Below are 20,143 nucleotides of genomic sequence, written 5' to 3'. Positions count from 1 at the left end.
AGAAACAAGACTGACAAAAATAATATTATTTTGAAAGAATGTAAAATAGTTCTTTTATTTGTGGGATATTATAAAACTATTGATACATTACGTTTTGTGCCTTTCTAGACTTCTGGCCATTACACACATCAGACCTGCCAAGGACCAGTCTCTGTTTGGTCAGGGATTCTGAGAAAGGGGTACTTTGGAGCTGCAAAAAGAATGACTTGAAGTCAAATCATAGGTACAATGTGACATAGACTTATAGTTTGCTCAAGATGGCTCCCTAGATAGCTCTCTGCTTGAGACATCTCCTTGCTCAAGACAAGTTTCTTCTAGAGATGATTTTCTTATGCTAGAAAAATATTCTGCAAGATATCTAGATAGTTCATGAGTTTTCTAACCAAAGCAGTTCTCTCTGGGTAGCTGGTAGAAGAAATTCTAAAAGACCTGTGCTAGCTCTTTAAGCAATTCTTGGGATTTTTGACCAAGCAGAAATCCTGTTAGAAAAATTTTAAAAGAACTATGAAAAATTCTAAAAACAGCCTACTCCCCATGAAGTTTCTTCTCACCAAAATCAGAAAATTTGCTAGATAAAGTATAAACGAGTTGCATTTGCTCTTCAGAGATCTCCAAACAGCTCAGCTCTTCTTAGGGGTAAATTTCTAAAGAAAAGAACTGATATTGCTCTCTGCAAGCTCATCTCACACAGACTAAAGAGCGTAGTCTTTTATTTACATATAACTTGAGTCATTTACTCCAAGTTCCTTCTTGACCATCCCAGAAATTAGTATTCAATAACTGTAGCCCCTTGATTCACAGAGGAAGACAGAAGGTATACATTTTATTTTAATGGCAAATGAATTCAGAGTTGTGCCTAGTTTTGGAAGCACAAACTTAAACGTAGCTAGTTGGGATCCCATCTTGAGATCATCATGCTGATGACACCTGGATGATCTTGAACTCAGGAATCTGTTTGCCTTTATATTTAAGCTTTTGTATCATTGCGAGCAGCTGTCTCACAGCGCAGATGCTTTTGTCTCTCTAGGTCTACGAAGACTCTTGTAAAATTCATATTACCTCCTTATACTATTAATAGTTGAGAAATTATATATTTTCAAATCATGTTTTCATAGGTTTTTTGCCATAGCCATAGCAAACTTCAGGCTGTCCTGAAGGTCACAGCATTCTACCATTTTGCTGAGACATTAGACACACCCTTACCTCCCAAACTCATGTTGTCTTTGATTATCATGGAATCATTAATCTTTACAGAAAGGACATTTCCCTGAAGGAGGAACATAAAGTCAAATATACAAACAAACCTTACACCTATCAATGCTCAATACTTGTGGGGCCCACACCCTGCTGGCCCTGTTCCATGGGCAGGAAAGCATGTTACACTTCTGTTTCCATACAGTCCAGCAGGACTCAGCACAGAATGTTTACAAAGTCACACTTCTGATAAAATAAGAATCAAGTATTCTTATCGTTACTATCATTAGGGGATTAAAGAAGTCTATTTTAACAATAAAGACAATTTTATACAATATCTTTAAAGGTAGTAAACTTTAAGGCAATTTAGATCCTTTTATGTTTTTTCTCAGCAGGTGACATTTGGAGGATATATCTAAGAATTTGTATTTTTAAATATCACTAAGGTATAATACTAAATGATACACAGAAAACATATTATTGTAATTATTAGTGAGTTATAGATAGCATAATATAAGTAACTATAAATTGTTTATTGTTGCCAAACCCTCATCTCAGTAATTGACCTGGTCAAGTAATTGAATTTTGACATTCTCTAGAATATGTAACAATAAATTTTTAATACATTCAATATCCATATACATTTATTTCAGTAAAGGCATTACTATAAAGATGAATTATTGAATCAAAAATTCTAATCCTACGAATAAACCTAGTAAAAGCCAATCATATTTTGAGGACACAAAATTTACAATGGAAAATGTTTTTATTCATAGGATATAGAGTTTGAATTTCAACTTAACTATTGCAAATTCTACCTATTATCTGCTGTCAGGTATTATCTGACATTACTAATAATAGATATAAAATAATGTCGTTTTATAAAATTCTGTTATATTTTGTCTTTTTGGGATTTAAATAAGGAAAGTTGTCTTTTGAAATTTATGCCTACAAAAATGAACCACCAGGAAAGTACAGATCCTTGACTTTCAGTTCATTTACGTGCTTGCTTGCATGTGATATGGTCCAATCTCCCAGGTGAGTATTATATACATACTAACACCAGGTGATTGCCAAAGAGATCTTGTTGATACTAAAAATAAATTTGCAAAAGATTGTATGCTGAACAAGACTATAATATAACAAGAATAGTATATAGCATAGCCAAAGAACTGTAGGCTTGGTCAGATTGTTTTTAAAAACCTACTTTTAATAAGGGTTTTTAAAAGTTTTTACCTTCCCCCTCTTCTAACCCACTATCAAAAAAGTAGGGGAGAAATGATGGTAAATAGGACCTGTTTAGAAGACGTCCTTTGCATAGATCCTAATAAGTGGATATTAGCTAAAAATACAGACTACCTAGGATACAACCTGCAGAATTTAAGAAGTTTAACAAGCAAAAAGGCCAAGTGAGAATGTTTAAATCGCATTTAGGAAGGGACAGAAAATAATCACAGGAGACAGAGGCAAGGAGGGACTTGGGAGGCAGAAGGAAGTGGGAGGGAAAATGGGAACAGGATCAGGTATAGGAGCACGGGGGACAGGAGAGAAGCCCAGAGGGCCAGCAGAATGAATGGAAATATGCAGTTTCAGATGGTGATGGGGTGGGAAGTCTCTAGAAAGTACCAGAGACCCGGGACTCAATGGGAGTGACCTTATATAAAATACACAAGAGTAGGGAGAGGGAACTCAAAGAGTCTACCTCCAGAAGATAGACAAGGTCTCAAGAGGAGGGATGGTGTTATCAACCCACAGTCAAAATTTCTGACCCAGAAGTGTTCTTGTCTAAAAGAACTAAAAGGATGGGGTTGGGGATTTAGCTCAGTGGTAGAGCGCTTGCCTAGGAAGCGCAAGGCCCTGGGTTCGATCCCCAGCTCCGAAAAAAAGAACCAAAAAAAAAAAAAAAAAAAGAACTAAAAGGATAAAAATGGAGAAGAGCCTAAGGGATAGGTGGTCCAGTGACCACCCAACTGGAGATCCATCTCATAGGGAAACACTAAGGCCTGACACTGTCTCTGATGCTATGGTGTGCTTACAGACAGGAGATTAGTATGGCTGTCCTTTGAGAGGCCCAACAGCTAGCTGACTGAGACAGAAGCAGATGCTTTCACCCAACCTTGAACTGAAGTCGGGGACCCTTGTGGTTGAATTAGAGAGAGGCTGGAAAAAGTATAATAGGAGGGCGACCTCACAGACAGACCACCAGTCTCAACTAACCCAGACCTCTATGAGTGCCCATATACCAAGCCATCAACCAGGCAGCATACAGGAGTTGGTACAAGGCTCTGGACACCTATATAGCAGAGAACTGCCTGATATTGCCTCAGTGGAAGAAGATGCATTTAATCCTTGGGGGATGTGAGGCCCCAGGAATGGGAGAGGCTTGGGGATGGGGGAGCATCCTCTCTGAGACAGGGGGGAGGAAGAATGGAATGAGGAACTGAGGGAGGGGTAAAAAGGAAGGGGGACAACACTGGACTATAAATTACAAAATAACAATAGCAATAATAATAATAATGGTAGTCCTTTGAGGCGATTTTAATCTCCTTTTGTAAGGATACAGGCAGATCAATTTCCTAGTGTCAGGATGTCAAACATGAGTCAGTAGAGGTTGCAAAAATCCAGCAGAAATAGCTAGGACATTGTTCAGTGTGAGTCAGCAGGGGTGACCTTGACACCAGGAGAAGGTCTCTGCCATGCCTCTCTCAGAGAAGTGGAGATCAGTGAAGATGAAGGCGTGAGACCACCGAAGACAGGTAAAGCTATGAATGCAAGCACAGCATCGCTGACTATTGAGTCCTATTTACATTCTCTCCAAAATTCACATGTCCTCCCACAGGTCTTACCTCAGGAAAATACCATGTGAGTCTATATCAAGAGATATATCCAAAATCTTTCATTTTTAAAAGAAGCACCTTTCCACAGGCTTTCTACATCACTTTGAAATTGTTTTTGTCTTTTAATTAGCATATGGGAAGCCCTTGTAATCACAGAAATTTGTAACTATGAAATTACAGAAATTGTAATTATGATGCAAAATCTATTTTAGACATAATATTTCTAGTTCATCACAGAAACACAAAACATTTGACATTGAAAGGATGATGTGGGCTAAAACTCAGGTAAGTGGTTGGAGTTTTCAAGGAGAAAGGATGCAAAATGAAAACCATAGCAACCAGCATTAAATTATAAACTATATTAAAAATCAAGAAATTAAAGGAATATATGTGGCTCATATATTTTCCTTTCTCATATTATTTTTAAAATATTTATTAGATATGTTTCTTTACTTACAATTCAATTGTTAAACCCCTTCCTGGTTTCCTGTCCATAAGTCTCCATTCCCTTGCCTCCCCCTCCCCCATATGGGTATTTCCCCCTATAAATCCCCCTTACTGACCACCCCCGTATTCCCCTGCACTGGGGGTCCAACCTTGGTAGGACCAAGGGCTTCCCCTTCCACTGGTGCCCCAACAAAGCTATTCTCTGCTACATATGCAGTGTGAGCCCTGGGTCAGTCCATGTATATAGTCTTTTTGCAGTGGTTTAGTCCCTAGAAGCTCTGGTTGGTTGGCATTGTTGTTTTTATGGGGTGTAAGCTCCTTCAACTCTTTCAATACTTTCTCTAATTTCCCCAATGGTGTCTTGTTCTCGGTTCAGTGGTTTGCTGCTAGCATTGACCTCTGTATTAGACATGCTCTGGATGTGTCTCTCAGGAGATATCTATATCCAGTCCATTTCAGCATGCATGTTTTAGCTACATCAATCTAGTTTTGGTGACTGTAAATATATGGGCCACATGTGGGGCAGGTTCTGAATGGCCATTCCTTGAGGTGCTGCTCTAAACTTTGCTTCCATATCCCCTCCTATGGATATATATTTTCCCTTTTAAGAAGGAGTGGGAGCATCCACATTTTGGTCATCCTTCTTGAGTTTCGTGTAGTCTGTGGATTCCATCTTCGGTAATTCGAGCTTTTTGGCTAGTATCCACTTATGAATAAGTGAATATAAAATGTGTTTTTCTGTGCTCACTCAAGATGATATTTTCTAGTTCATTCCATTTCTCTATGAATTTCATGAAGTCATTGTTTTTGATAGCTGTGTAGTACTCCATTGTGTAGATGTACCACATTTTTTAATCTATTCCTCTGTTGAAGGGCATCTGGATTCTTTCTAGCTTCTGGCTATTATAAATAAGCCTGCTATGAAAATAGTGGAGCACGTGTCTTTGTTGTATATTGGGGCATCTTTTGGGTATATTCTCAAGAGAGGTACAGCTGGGTCCTCAGGTAGTGGAATGTCCAATTTTCTGAGGAACCTCCAGACTGTTTTCAGAGTGTTTGTACTAGTTTGCAATTCCACCAACAATGTAGGAGTGTTCCTCTTTCTCCACATCCTTGACAGCATCTGCCATCACCAGAGGTTTATTTTTTTTTTATCTTAGCCATTCTAGCTGGGGTGAGGTGGAATCTTAGTGTTGTTTTGATTTGCATTTCCCTGATGACTAAGGCTGTTGAACATTTCTTGAGGCTCTTTTTGGCCATTCAATAATCTTCAGCTGAGAATGTCTTGTTTAGCTCTGTACCCCATTTTTATTGGGGTTATTTGGCTATCTGGAGTCTAACTTCTTGAGTTCTTTGTATATTTTGGATATTAGCCCTCTATCAGATATAGGATTTGTCCTAATGACAGCGTCTTTTGCCTCACAGAAGCTTTGCAGTTTTATTAGGTTCCATTTGTCGATTCTTGATCTTAGAGCATGAGCCATTGGTGTTTTGGGCAGGAAATTTTCTCCAGTGCCCATGTGTTAGAGACTCTTCCCCACTTTTTCTTCTATTAGTTTGAATGTATCTGGTTTGATGTGAAGGTCCTTGATCCACTTGGACTTAAGCTTTGTACAGGATGATAAGAATGGATCGATTTGCTTTCTTCTACATACTGACCTCCAGTTGAACCAGCACCATTTGTTGAAAATGCTCTTTCTTCCATTGGATCATTTTATCTCCTTTGTCAAAGATCAAGTGACCAAAGGTATGTGGGTTCATTTCTGGGTCTTCAATTTTCTTCCACTGATCTGTCTGCCTGTCTCTGTACCAATACCATACAGTTTTTATGCCCATTGCTCTGTAATACTGCTTGAAGTCAGGGATGGTGATTCCCCCAGAATTTCTTTTATTGTTGAGAATAGTTTTCGCTATCCTGGGTTTTTTGTTATTCCAAATGAATTTGCAAATTGCTCTTTCTCATATTATTTTTATATCTTTTATGCACAATTGTGGTAAGAATGTGTGCATGTGGAGTTATGTGCTTGTATGTGCGTAAGGGTGTGTTGTACATTTGCTAACATATACATATATATGGTTAGGGCTGTGTCTGTAGTTATGTGGTGTTTGGCCTTGTATGTACATGTGTGTGTGTGTGTGTGTGTGTGTGTGTGTGTGTGTGTACACTTCTGTGTGCTTGTTTGCTCTTGTCTGTGCATGTGCACAGGTAGGAGGAAGATATATGCTCTGCCATATCATATACCCAGATTCCCTAATTTTTTGAAACAAGGTCTCTGAATGAAGGCAAAGATAATCTGGCTTCCAGTAAGCTCCTAAAATACCCATGTGTTTGTCTTGCTTGCTGCTTACATCAGAGAAGTAGAAGAACCTATCATTCCCTGTGGATGATGGCATTAGACCTCAAGTCCTCTCCTTATGTTTGCCTAGAAAGTTCTCCCATACATTGCCCCATCTCTCAATTCACTCAAAGTAGTTTGTTGTACAAAAATTTATAGTAATTTCAAGGTCAATGCTTGAATCTCCTAATGTCAGCAAAGAATATACAGGTAGTTCTTGGCTTTGGACATTCAAATTAGTAAAGCTTTGTTTTATCAAATTTAATTAACCAATTTCAGCTCTCTAACATAAATCATATGTTTTGGTTTCCCAGATTCTAACAGATAAGATAAATGCATAAATTACATGTTTTCTGTTAGTTTTTTAGTGTACATGCACATTATAATTAATGATCAAATATACCTTGTGTTTCTCAGGTATTGGTTGCTGTGTATTCGCTAGTAGTCCAGAGACAAGGGAGAAATTATAATACTGCTTCTTCTCTCTTTGGAGTGAATTCATTCTACATTTTATACAATTAACAATCCATATAGGAAGCCAAAAAAATGCTTGAATGAAGTGAGTTACATGTAAATGAAGTACTAAAAGAAAAACACAATTATACAAAATATTGTCATTGCCCCTATTCACGATGAGATATCGATCCAGAGAAACTTAAAAGAGTAAAAATTATAAATATGAATGAGGAAACCAAATGTGCTGCTCTGATGATGCAGAGGAAATAATACCAGGAGGATTCATAACCTTAAAGAACATGAGATACCATTCTGATGCTGAAACTCATTTGATGGATCAAAATAGGTAGTTTAATTTTTAAGTCAAGTCACAGAAGGATTGATTAAGTGCTAATATTTGGTAAAACAAACAAGCAACAAAAATGGCACAGGTAAAGGTCCAGTTAAAATGAAGATAAGTTGGCCAAGATTTAACCCTATTATGCAGGATATAAGTTTCATATTTCTATACTGCTGCAGTTAATACAAGAGAGGATTGTATAAAAATGAAATGCCTTACATTGATAAAAATATACTTTATAAATATTTTTGATGTCATTCTATATTTTCTTAGAGAGCAGTTGAAGCTTATTAAGGATTTAATTATTGATTTATAATCTCTCTCTCTCTCTGTGTGTGCATGTGTGTGTGTGTGTGTGTGTGTGTGTTTATAATTTAAGAATAGTGTATCATACTTAGTCAATCAGATTCTCAGGATTAGTCATTTCTATGTAAATATCTAGCTTCCTCTGAATAAGAGACAATTTCTTCTCAAGCCAAATATTAGTGACTTTAACCTTGGAACATAGATTTGGGTTGCCAAAAATATTGTTCTCTAACAGAGTCTCAATTTCCTGATGTTTTTATAGCAACCGAACAAAGAAAGTCATAAATAATGACACTTTTTAAAATACATTAGTGAAGACATCTAGTAGTTGAGTTATAGAAAATTGGAGAAATATTGCTTCTAAGTATTGTAGCTTACCTGGTTATATTATCTTTTAGATTGATGGAAGCTATTGTTTATCTTAGAACCAAAGAATTTACCTAATAGTTACATAGATGGTAGGCCAAACACAGAAATATAGACAATGGATGAAAATTAAGAGGTTAAAGACAACACAAAGATAATTTGCCTTTTATCTTACAACATGACACCAGCTCTTCAGACTCATAAAAGATCTATTCAGTCAATCAAGCAGCTTGTTGGGTGCTTTGGGACTTTAGTTCATAACTGACTACAAGTTTTCCTTGTCCAATTTTGATGTGATGAATTTTGTTTTATATTTTTAGTTTGTTAGGGTTGATGGTGGCTTTTAGATGCCTGTTTTTTTCTAATGACATACAGAAAGGAAATGGATCTAGATGGGAAAGGAAGTAGGTAGGAACTGTGTAGAGGGAGTAGAGGGAAGGGAACCTGTGATGAGGATATATAGTATGAGAAAAGAATCTATTTTCAATAAGTGGGGAAAAAGATAAAATGACAGGCCTTCAAACACAGGAAGTTGGTTGAGTTAACAAAGTTAAATTTAAGGTAGTTAGTTTCATTAGATTATAAACAAAAATTTGGTCTTCTGGCATGCATGGGAACTACATATACATTTTGTTTTTTCCCAATGTGGCATTTTGAATGTGTTCTTAGGACTTTCTAAAATTTTTCTTTTTTCCTGTTGTGTTTATATACTTTAGTCAGTTTTTGAAAGGAATTTAGGGTCTATGGGTCATAAAATATGAGGACTTGGGTTGTACAAATTCTTTTGCTTCTAAGGCTTTAAAAATAAAGTCTCTCTTTGAGAAAAGAAATGTGTGTTGCTAGTCTAAAAAAATGTCCGTGGAGATTCTGTAGAGGATAAGATAAGCTGAAAGGAATGAAAGTCTATAATGGACTTCATTTGGAATTTTATCCTTTGGACATAGAAATTGTCATGATCGTTAGAAATCCCCATTTGGTGAAGGCCAAAGAAGTTTCACACATCAGTTTCACATGTAGAGAAATTTTGATCCATCAACATGGCTGCTCTCATCATATCCAAAGACCTTTTATCTCTGTGTGATCTGGCTGGAGTGCAGACGTACCCTTAGTACACACGTTCAATACCTCTGGCTGGAATCATTTACTATACATCTTTAATTAAAAACAATGATGTCTAATTGAGGAGCTGAAAAAGTGACTGATCAAATAAGAGTTGACAGAATGAGTGAGAGATAGGATACATACACTCTCTGGAGAAGAGCTATTTAAGAAAGTCAGTTCAGTTTAGTGGATTTGAGTTCTGAGCAGTCAGTTGGGAGTTCGCTATGAGTTCAGTTCAGTGGAGTTGAGTGCAGGCCAGCAGAGGCAGTTGAAGCCAAGAATAAGGAAGAGCCCGAAGATTATAAGAAATTGCCAGTTAGTTTGAGGCCAAACAACACAATTCAGAGAGAAGCTGAGAAAACCCAGTTGAATCAGTCAGCTTTGGAGAGGAGTTTGAGCCTGAAGAGCTGAGTGGAACCATCCTGCCAAAGTTCAGAAAGAACTAGAAAGGGTGAGCTTATTCAGCAATAAGCCTTTGGAGATGACAAATACATCTGGAAGATAAAATTTACTTTTACAATGATACTTTTTTCCAGTGTTATGAGGCTCTGGTTACCATCGAAGGAAAAAGCTAAAATAAGACATGAAAGATATTCAAAGTTTTAATTTAATGTGGAAGTAAAGATTCATGGTGAGTATGATCTTGGAGAAGAGTGTCCTAAGACTTTGTGCACATTGTTGGTAAAGAACAGAATAATCTGCTTAATCCATATAAATAATGGAATATTTATTTATTTATCTAGCCTTACTGGTTCAGCGGCCAAACTGCTGGCTTTTAACTCTGCTTTATACCAAATATACATGATAGTCAGCTCCCTTCAACTTTTTACCGTGGATCAGTCTGTTCTTCAAGTATTCCCTAGTATTTTTACTTAGAGAAAAATTTAATGATATGTCATACAATGTGACAAATAATTGTTTGATTATTTTGAAAGGTGGTAATAAGATAAACTAAGAAAAATAGAATGTAGATGATATACATTGTACTGTTACTGAGTACAGTAAAATTTTTCAAATGATAGGAATTTCAAATCATACAACTGAAACCCTGTGTGCTCAATTTTAAAGGGAATTGTATGTGAGTATTCTCATCTAGAGCACATTACAAGGAGAAGGAACGAAGCCCCTTACATTCAGATTAGGTGTGCACTCATATTTACCTTTTGCTACTGGGTTAGAATGCAGAGGGCCAGATACAATCAAAAGATGAGCAAACCTAGTTTACAAAGTTCTTTCACAAAATTGGAAAAAATAAAACTCTAGAACACCTATTGGTAAGAAACTTAGTTATCATCCTAAATCTGAATTTATGCTGAAAGGCTAGAAAGTTCTATTTGTTCTGTCATAGAGATAAATCTTTACTATTGGTTGATACAGAAGAATCAGAAAACTGACCACATAAAGCTCATTTAAAGGAAAAATAAATTAGGAACTTGGGATTCTCAGAGACTTCATATCTAATCCTTTAAAAGCACCATTATTGAGAGAATTCAGTGGATTCAATGGGCAGTGCACATTGTCAAATCTAGAGACAACTATCTATGATAACAAAGATGTATTTCAGCTCAAGTGTGGCTCCCCAAAAGTACACAGTAAAATGCAAAATTTCACACACCTGTATAAAGAGTTGTTTCTTTGTGTATTGAGTGACAGTGCCCACCTAGAAAATCCTACATTGTGTATTAAATAAAAAATAATTGTCTAGTTTTGAAAGTTTTAAAAAGTTTTTAAAGTAAAAAGTGAATGGTGTTACAATTTGTTATTACTAGATTGATTTTAAAAGGTGGGGAGTTAGACCGCATTTGCATTGGTTATCAGTCACTTATAACTTCCTGGGGAGCATTCTGGTAAACATAAAATTGTCTCTTCTAACTTAGCTCTTTGTTGTATTAAAGTCATCAGAAACCTGCTGTGCAGTGGCATAACTGAAGTATCCACAAATCAATAATACCTCAGGCTTCCCTGTGGTGAAGAATGTTGTGAACTCATTTTTCTGATGCTTCAAATCTGTTCTTCAATAAGTAAGACAGCATATAAGGAAGTTACTGAAAATGGTGTTTTTATAAAGTGTCTAAACCCTACTTGGTAGCCTATGCCTATAATCCCAGCATTCCAGAGGCAGAGACAGTGAATTGGATTTCTGAGTTCAAGCCCAACCTAGTATACAGAACAGTGAAGTCCTGTACAGCTAGGACTACATAGAGAAAGCCTGTCTCAAAAACAAGCAAAAACCAGAAAAGAAAGAATGAGAAAACAGAAAGATCTAATGAGCTAGAAAAATAATTAGTAAATAGTGGTAAGTGAAAATAAGATTATAAAATGATTTGCAGATTAATTTTTCTGTATTATATCATTAAACTAATCAATTAATAGTAATCCATATAGCATTCATTCCTTTGAGGAGGTAGAATGGAAAATTCTTAAGACATGGAAATCAAAGACTCCATTTGCTTATATATTTATATTTTAAAATAAAAGATGAATATTAGCATTCAACTAATTTTAAAATTTTCTTTTATTAAAAATGATTTTTCATAAAATATACCATAATTATGGTTTTCAAAACTCTACACCACCCAGTTCTTCTCCATCTTTCCTTCCTTCTGGATCCACCCATTTCTGACTCTCATTAGGAAACTAAGAAACTTCTCAGGGATAATAATAAATTAAAATAAAAAATGATAGAACTAAAATTAACACATAAGAAAAAGTTAAAACAAACAATAGAAAAAGAACATGAGAAAAAGTAGAAAAAATAGATATAGACAGAGAAACATAATTCGATAATATAGATATTTAATTTATTTTCAACCATCTTTTCTTCTAGAAATGGAAATCTAATTCTTCCCCCAAAACATCTTGTCATAGCATTCATCATTGTTTAGAATTATTTTCAATTATGTTCTTTTCTGCATGGATGTTTCTGAATGGATATCCACATAAGTGATAGTGTCGATGAAGGCTTGGAGTAAAAGACCCCTTGGAGCTGGAATTGCAGATCATTCTGAGCAACTGGATATGGATGTTAGAACAAGGCTCACTCAGGCCCTCTGTTAGAGTACTCTGTGCTTTTTGTCATTTGAGAAGTATCTCTCATAGAGTCTCATATTTGAATTTTTAGTTCTCAGGAGGTGGTTGTGTGTGGGGAAGTTATATGAAATACATCTTTGTTGTAAGAAGTCTGTCACTGGAAGTGACCATTAAGAGATTATAATTTCTCCCTCCCTCCCTCCCTCTCTCCCCTTTTTCCCTTCTATCCCAAACACTGCTCCCCCTCCCAGTCCTCCCCTCTCAGGGTCCTCACTCCCTTCCCTCTCCCTTTCTTCCCTGAGACAGTGATGTCCCCTCTGGGTATCTCCTTACCCTGTCCCAACAAGTTTCTTCCAGATTAGGATCATCCTCTCCTACTGAGGCCATAAAAGCAAGCCAAGGAGAGAGAGCCATGCCTGTTACATATATGCTGAGAGCCCTGTTGCAGCCCATTCATGTTCTTTGGTTGTGTCTCAGTCTCTGAAAGCTCCCAGAGTTCCAGGTTATTTGATTCTGTTAGTCTTCCTTTGGGGTTCCTATCACCTTCAGGGCCTTCAAACTTTCTCCTAACTCTTCCATAAAAGTCTCTGATCTCTCTCTAATATTGGGCTGTGGGTATCTGCATCTGTTTCATTAGCTGCTGGGAGGAACCTCTCATAAGACAGTGATTCTAGGCTCCTGTCTGCAAGCCTAACAGAATATCTCATCTCATTTCTAATTCACATTTTCTGCTGCCTGCTTGCAGTTAAAAATGCAATCTCTCAGCTTCCTGCTGTAACTTTCTGCTGCTATGTCTTGTCCACCATCATGCAGCATCCCTCTGGAACCATAACTCCTATTAAGTTCTTTCTTTTTTAAGTTGTTTGTGTTGTGCTGCCTTATCATTGCAAGACAAAAATAATGAATTCAGTACTCTAAATCTAGGAGCCATTTTGGTTAAGCTCCTAAAAGGTATTCATTTGAATGCAGGTGTGTGTGTGTGTGTGTGTGTGTGTGTGTGTGTGTGTGTATCTGTGTATGTGTCTGTGTCTGTGTATATTCATATGGAAGCCAGAGGATAATTTCAGGTTTTCTATTTTTAAGAGTCATCTACCTGATGTTTTGACGCCAGCATCCTATTTCCATAGCACTCACCCACTAGGCTAGGCTCATGACCAGAAAGCCCAATGACTCACCTGAATCTATGCACTCAGTTATGGTTACAAATGTTTCCCACCATTCCTGTCTTAAAAACAAACAAACACATGAACAAAAACATGGGTTCTGGGCATACATACAAGCGCCTCATATTTTAAAGGCAAACACTTCACTAACATGTCTATCATCAGCACATGAATTTTATACATTTTCAGATAAATAACAGAACTGTTTTATTGCAAAATACCATCAAAAATGTATATTTTACAATCATCTTCCTGATACAAGTTCTGCATTTCATGGAATTCTTATCTGTATCATTACTTATTGTCCTTCCACCTTTCACTCAGTATTTTCCCATAACTGTCCCTCTCTGCTATGTTTCTTGTGTTTTAATCCTTTTAAAAACATTATTGAGAACTAGAAAATATCATGCTGAGTGAGATAACCCAATCACAGAAAAAACGCACATGGTATGCACTTACTGATAAATGAATATTGACCCAAAAGCTCGAATTACCCAAGATGCAATGCACAGAATACATGAAACTCAAGAAGGATGACCAAAATGCAGATTCTTCTCTCCTTCGTAAAAAAGGGAACAAAAATATCCATAGGAGGGTATAGGGAGGCAAAGTTTAGAGCAGAGACTGAAGGAACGGCCATTCAGAGTCTGCCTAACATGTGGCCCATATATATACAGCCACCAGAACTAGATAAGATGAATGAAGCTAAGAAGTGCATGCTGACAGGAACCGGATATAGATGTCTCCTGAGAGACACAGCCAGAGCATGTCAAATGCAGAGGTGAATGCTAGTAGCAAACCACTGAACTGAGAACGGGACTGCCGTAAGTGGAATTAGAGAAAGGACTGAAAGAGCAGAAGGGGCTTACAACCTCGTAAGAACAACATGCCAAACAACCAGAGCCTCCAGGGACTAAACCACTACTCAAAGACTGTACATAGACTGACCCATGTCTCCGACTGCATATGTAGCAAAGGATGGCCTTGCTGGGCACCAATGGAAGGAGAAGCACTTGGTCCTGCCAAGGTTGGACCCCCAGTGTAGGGGATTGTCAGGGGAGGGTATGGAAGGGGGTGGATGGGGAGGAGAACACCCTTATAGAAGTGGAGGGGGAGTGGTTGGAAACTAGGAAAGGGAATAACATTTGAAATGGAAATAAGAAATACCCAATTTAAAAAAAAAGAAAAACAAATAAATTAATTAAAAAACACTATCAATTTTCAGTTAAGCTTAGATTACATAAAATGCAAAATATTTCAATTATTTTCTTGTGTTAATTTATGTCTGATACATATATTTGATGTACTGGATTATATTGACCCATTACCTTCTTTTATACCCTTCAGTTCCCTTTATACCCTTTCTTCCTGACAGAAAGTTCCCCAGTGGCCATGTCATTGAAGAAAATGACACCTCATTTTAGGAAGCAGAGGAGGTTCCACATGACTGAAGCTCTGGACGAATGTGTATTTTCAAATGGGAACAGCCTGTCTAGAGTTACAGGGCCATTTGTCCCATGGGCAATTGGAGACAAGGGTCAAAAACATGGCAGAGCTTTCCTCTTGAGTATGAGCCTGTGTGTTTATGACAGACAGATCTGAGTTGAGAAAAGACTAACACCTTGTTTCCTCACTAGAATGTTGACACCCTGAGACTACTTGCCTACAGAATCCTCCTATAGAGACTAGACCTTTGTTGAACCTAAGATTGCAGTTCCAACAGTAGCTTTAGAAAACTCTATCTATAGGGGCTTGCAACCCCATAAGAACCACGATACCAACAAACCAGAGCTCACAGGGACTAAACCACTGCCCAAAGAGTACAAATGGACAAACCCATGGCTCCGGCTGCATATATAGCAAAGGATGGCTTTGTTGGGCATCAATGGGAGGAGAAACCCTTGGTCCTGCCATGACTGGAGCCCCCATTGTAGGGGAATGTCAGGGTGGGGAGGCAGGAAGGGGGTTGCTTAGGGAGGGGGAACACCCTTACAGAAGAAGAAAACGGGGATGGGATACAAGACTTATGGGTAGGAAATCAGGAAAGGAAATAACATTTGAAATGTAAATAAAAACTATCCAATAAAAAAAATAAATATATGTGAAAAAGAAAACCCCATCTAAACATAGCTTCACTGTACATAAGTTTGAGTGTCTTTCTTTTCTTCATTCCCCCTCTGCCTCTAGCCATGGTTCTGGGACCCAAGTTACTAGGGCAGCAACAACTGCTCTCAGCAGAACCATTAGCAGTCAATAACTCCCCAGGAAGGAATAGGCTTTTGTGAGCATCTCTTCCGTTTCTGCCTCAATGCTGAATGACAAAATTTTGTACAGCTATCCATTGCTTCTGTGTTTTTATGTGACAGCAGTGTCGTATCAGATAGCAGCTTGTGTCAGCAAGAAGGTTTTGCATTTTTCTCTTAAAGCCAATGTATACATTTTATTTCTACTAAAAAAGAACCTGGAACTTGACTTCTGTGAACATCATTGTTTCTTTACCACATAGTCAACTGCAGTTTACACATGCTTTGCTAAAGCTATTTCTATACTTAAGTGTAGAGTTTTATCTATATGTCTACATTTAAGTAGGTCTGGAGTCCTCCAAAACAAATACCTTGCTACTTTATTATCTCTTCAACTGGCATAGAAATTAATAAATAATAGATTTAATAAACTTGCTGAAATCCATTTGAAAAAAGTGATAAAAATAAGGGTTACTCTTTGACCTTACCAAAATATATGTAGCAGACATTTTCAAACCTATTTATGATTAATTTCACTGACTATTGCTCATTTAATAGATTTCATTTTAAAAGCCCATGCAGTTTTTACTATTACACTGATTCTTTTATATTTATGCTGAACTGCTATATATTATTCATTCCTAAATTTTGATCTATCAATGTTATTAAAAATGTAACAAGTACAATTATTTACAAGGTGCCTGGGAAAATCCTAGAGGCAATGTGACAAAAGGATGGTGTAAGGATATTCTTCACACCTTAATAACAACAAATCTTAAAGGATTACTTTCTCTCAAAAGCAATTACTATTGGTAGGTTAAAAAGTAAGAAATAAAAGAATGAAAATTGATTAAGGCATGGTCATTGAAATAATCGTAACACCAGACACCTGTAACGGTCACCACTGATGAACTAAAGCACCTCTTTCTCATGTATCTGTGTCTCTTTACTTGTTTCACCTCTCTAGAAGGAAAAATGTTTATCATGTCCTTAAAGTCTATACATGCTTGCACAATGCAGGGCAACCCTAACTCCAAAAGCTAAATGTGACAAAGAATTTGTTGTAGTTTGATGTAAATTTAAAGAAAGTTTTAATTATTAAGAAATAGACGGCCCACATCCCTGGCCCAAGAGGCAACTGTATAAGGCCTCTGGGTTCCCGTAGGGGAGGGCCCAGGAGCGGCAGGACCCCTGCGCCTGAGACACCGCCGGAACCTGAAGGAAACAGACGGATAAACAGTTCTCTGCACCCAAATCCTGTGGGAGGGAGAGCTAAACCTTCAGAGAGGCCGACACGCCTGGGAAACCAGAAGAGACTGCACTCTGTGCACATCCAGACGCCAGAGGAAAACACCAAACGCCATCTGGAACCCTGGTGCACGGAGGCTCCCGGAAAGAGCAGCACAGATCTTCCCGGTTGCTGCCGCCGCGGAGAGGACTTAAGCATTACCCCACGAGCAAACTTGAGCCTTGGAACCGCAGGTAGGACCAACTTTTCCCCTGCAAGAAACCTTCCTGGTGAACTCAGGACACACAGAGGCAAAATTCCTCTAGGACCGGGCACTTCCTGTGTTTACCGGAAGTCCCACACCCGCAGATCCCGGCCTGCAGCAGCTCTCTGCTCCCAAACCCCGTGGGAGAGAGACCTCACTGCCTGATCAGGTGGGAACTCCTGAGGCTGCAGAGCAGAAGAGACCACCAACACTGCCCACCCCTGCCCACATCCCTGGCCCAAGAGGCAACTGTATAAGGCCTCTGGGTTCCCATAGGGGAGGGCCCAGGAGCGGCAGGATCCCTGCGCCTGAGACACAGCCGGAACTTGAAGGAAACAGACTGGATAAACAGTTCTCTGCACCCAAATCCTGTGGGAGGGAGAGCTAAACCTTCAGAGAGGCCGACACGCCTGGGAAACCAGAAGAGACTGCACTCTGTGCACATCCAGACGCCAGAGGAAAACACCAAACGCCATCTGGAACCCTGGTGCACTGAAGCTCCCAGAAAGAGCGGCACAGATCTTCCCGGTTGCTGCCGCCGCGGAGAGGACTTAGGCAGTACCCCACGAGCAAACTTGAGCCTTGGAACCACAGGTAGGACCAACTTTTCCCCTGCAAGAAACCTGCCTGGTGAACTCAAGACACAGGCCCACAGGAACAGCTGAAGACCTGTAGAGAGGAAAAACTACACGCCCGAAAGCAGAACACTCTGTCCCCATAACTGGCTGAAAGAAAACAGGAAAACAGGTCTACAGCACTCCTGACACACAGGCTTATAGGACAGTCTAGCCACGGTCAGAAATAGCAGAACAAAGTAACACTAGAGATAATCTGATGGTGAGAGGCAAGCGCAGGAACCCAAGCAACAGAAACCAAGACTACATGGCATCATCGGAGCCCAATTCTCCCACCAAAGCAAACACGGAATATCCAAACACACCAGAAAACCAAGATCTAGTTTCAAAATCATATTTGATCATGATGCTGGAGGACTTCAAGAAAGACATAAAGAACTCCCTTAGAGAACAAGTAGAAGCCTACAGAGAGGAATCGCAAAAATCCCTGAAAGAATTCCAGGAAAACACAATCAAACAGTTGAAGGAATTAAAAATGGAAATAGAAGCAATCAAGAAAGAACACATGGAAACAACCCTGGACATAGAAAATCAAAAGAAAAGACAAGGAGCTGTAGATACAAGCTTCACCAATAGAATACAAGAGATGGAAGAGAGAATCTCAGGAGCAGAAGATTCCATAGAAATCATTGACTCAACTGTCAAAGATAATGTAAAGCGGAAAAAGCTACTAGTCCAAAACATACAGGAAATCCAGGACTCAAGGAGAAGATCAAACCTAAGGATAATAGGTGTAGAAGAGAGTGAAGACTCCCAGCTCAAAGGACCAGTAAATATCTTCAACAAAATCATAGAAGAAAACTTCCCTAACCTAAAAAAAGAGATACCCATAGGCATACAAGAAGCCTACAGAACTCCAAATAGATTGGACCAGAAAAGAAACACCTCCCGTCACATAATTGTCAAAACACCAAACGCACAAAATAAAGAAAGAATATTAAAAGCAGTAAAAGAAAAAGGTCAAGTAACATATAAAGGCAGACCTATCAGAATCACACCAGACTTTTCACCAGAAACTATGAAGGCCAGAAGATCCTGGACAGATGTCATACAGACCCTAAGAGAACACAAATGCCAGCCCAGGTTACTGTATCCTGCAAAACTCTCAATTAACATAGATGGAGAAACCAAGATATTCCATGACAAAACCAAATTTACACAATATCTTTCTACAAATCCAGCACTACAAAGGATAATAAAGGGTAAAGCCCAACATAAGGAGGCAAGCTATACCATACAAGAAGCAAGAAACTAATCGTCTTGGCAACAAAACAAAGAGAATGAAAGCACACAAACATAACCTCACATCCAAATATGAATATAACAGGAAGCAATTATCACTATTCCTTAATATCTCTCAACATCAATGGCCTCAACTCCCCAATAAAAAGACATAGATTAACAAACTGGATATGCAATGAGGACCCTGCATTCTGCTGCCTACAGGAAACACACCTCAGAGACAAAGACAGACACTACCTCAGAGTGAAAGGCTGGAAAACTACTTTCCAAGCAAATGGCCAGAAGAAGCAAGCTGGAGTAGCCATTCTAATATCAAATAAAATCAATTTTCAATTAAAAGTCATCAAAAAAGATAAGGAAGGACACTTCATATTCATCAAAGGAAAAATCCACCAAGATGAACTCTCAATCCTCATCTTCGATTGGTTTATATACAAGTGTGCAATTTCTAGGCTTGAAAGTAAAATGATGCTATCTGGTGCTGGATAGAGGAGCCTTATTTTTTATTATGGCAGCTTGCTATTTTTGTAACATGGTGATTTGGTTGAACACAATAAAGTACAGTAGTAACTGATCTCCCCCTCTTCCTGGATGAGTGAGGAGATTATTAAATGTTGATGTCAGCATCCATGAGCATATTCAGATGAGCTTCTGCTTCTGTTGAAAAGGATGCTTTGTTTGATTGTGGTCCGAAGCTTTGAAGCACTACTTGGCATCTCCTTCCTTGGAGGTCTCACTGTTTAAACATAACAGATTTGATAGCTTGTTGGTAAGGTGAGGTCCAGCTTGTCTCCACTAGGTCATCTTCATGTGAATCCGGTGGTTATACGGTTTTGTTCTAGGGATATTTCATTTTTTTAATAACGGTTTTAGCTGACATTCATGGAGAGAATGAATCCTTAGAACTGTGCCACTAGTGAAAGGAAATCCTGTCTAGAGTATGTTTCTTTACAA

At 38.3% G+C, this 20,143-nt stretch overlaps 1 non-coding gene across 1 annotated transcript; it reads right to left on the bottom strand.

Moving 5' to 3' along the window:
- Positions 1 to 453: 453 nt before the first annotated feature.
- On the bottom strand, positions 454 to 514 carry LOC120101222 (U7 small nuclear RNA). Its single transcript, XR_005501606.1, has one exon. It is a non-coding gene; the product is annotated as a U7 small nuclear RNA (small nuclear RNA).
- Positions 515 to 20,143: the final 19,629 nt, after the last annotated feature.

The sequence above is a fragment of the Rattus norvegicus genome, chromosome 2, assembly GCF_036323735.1.
Source record: "Rattus norvegicus strain BN/NHsdMcwi chromosome 2, GRCr8, whole genome shotgun sequence".
Lineage (NCBI taxonomy): Eukaryota > Metazoa > Chordata > Mammalia > Rodentia > Muridae > Rattus > Rattus norvegicus.
The sequence above is the reverse complement of the archived record's forward strand: the minus strand, read 5'-3'. Positions and strand labels throughout refer to the sequence as shown.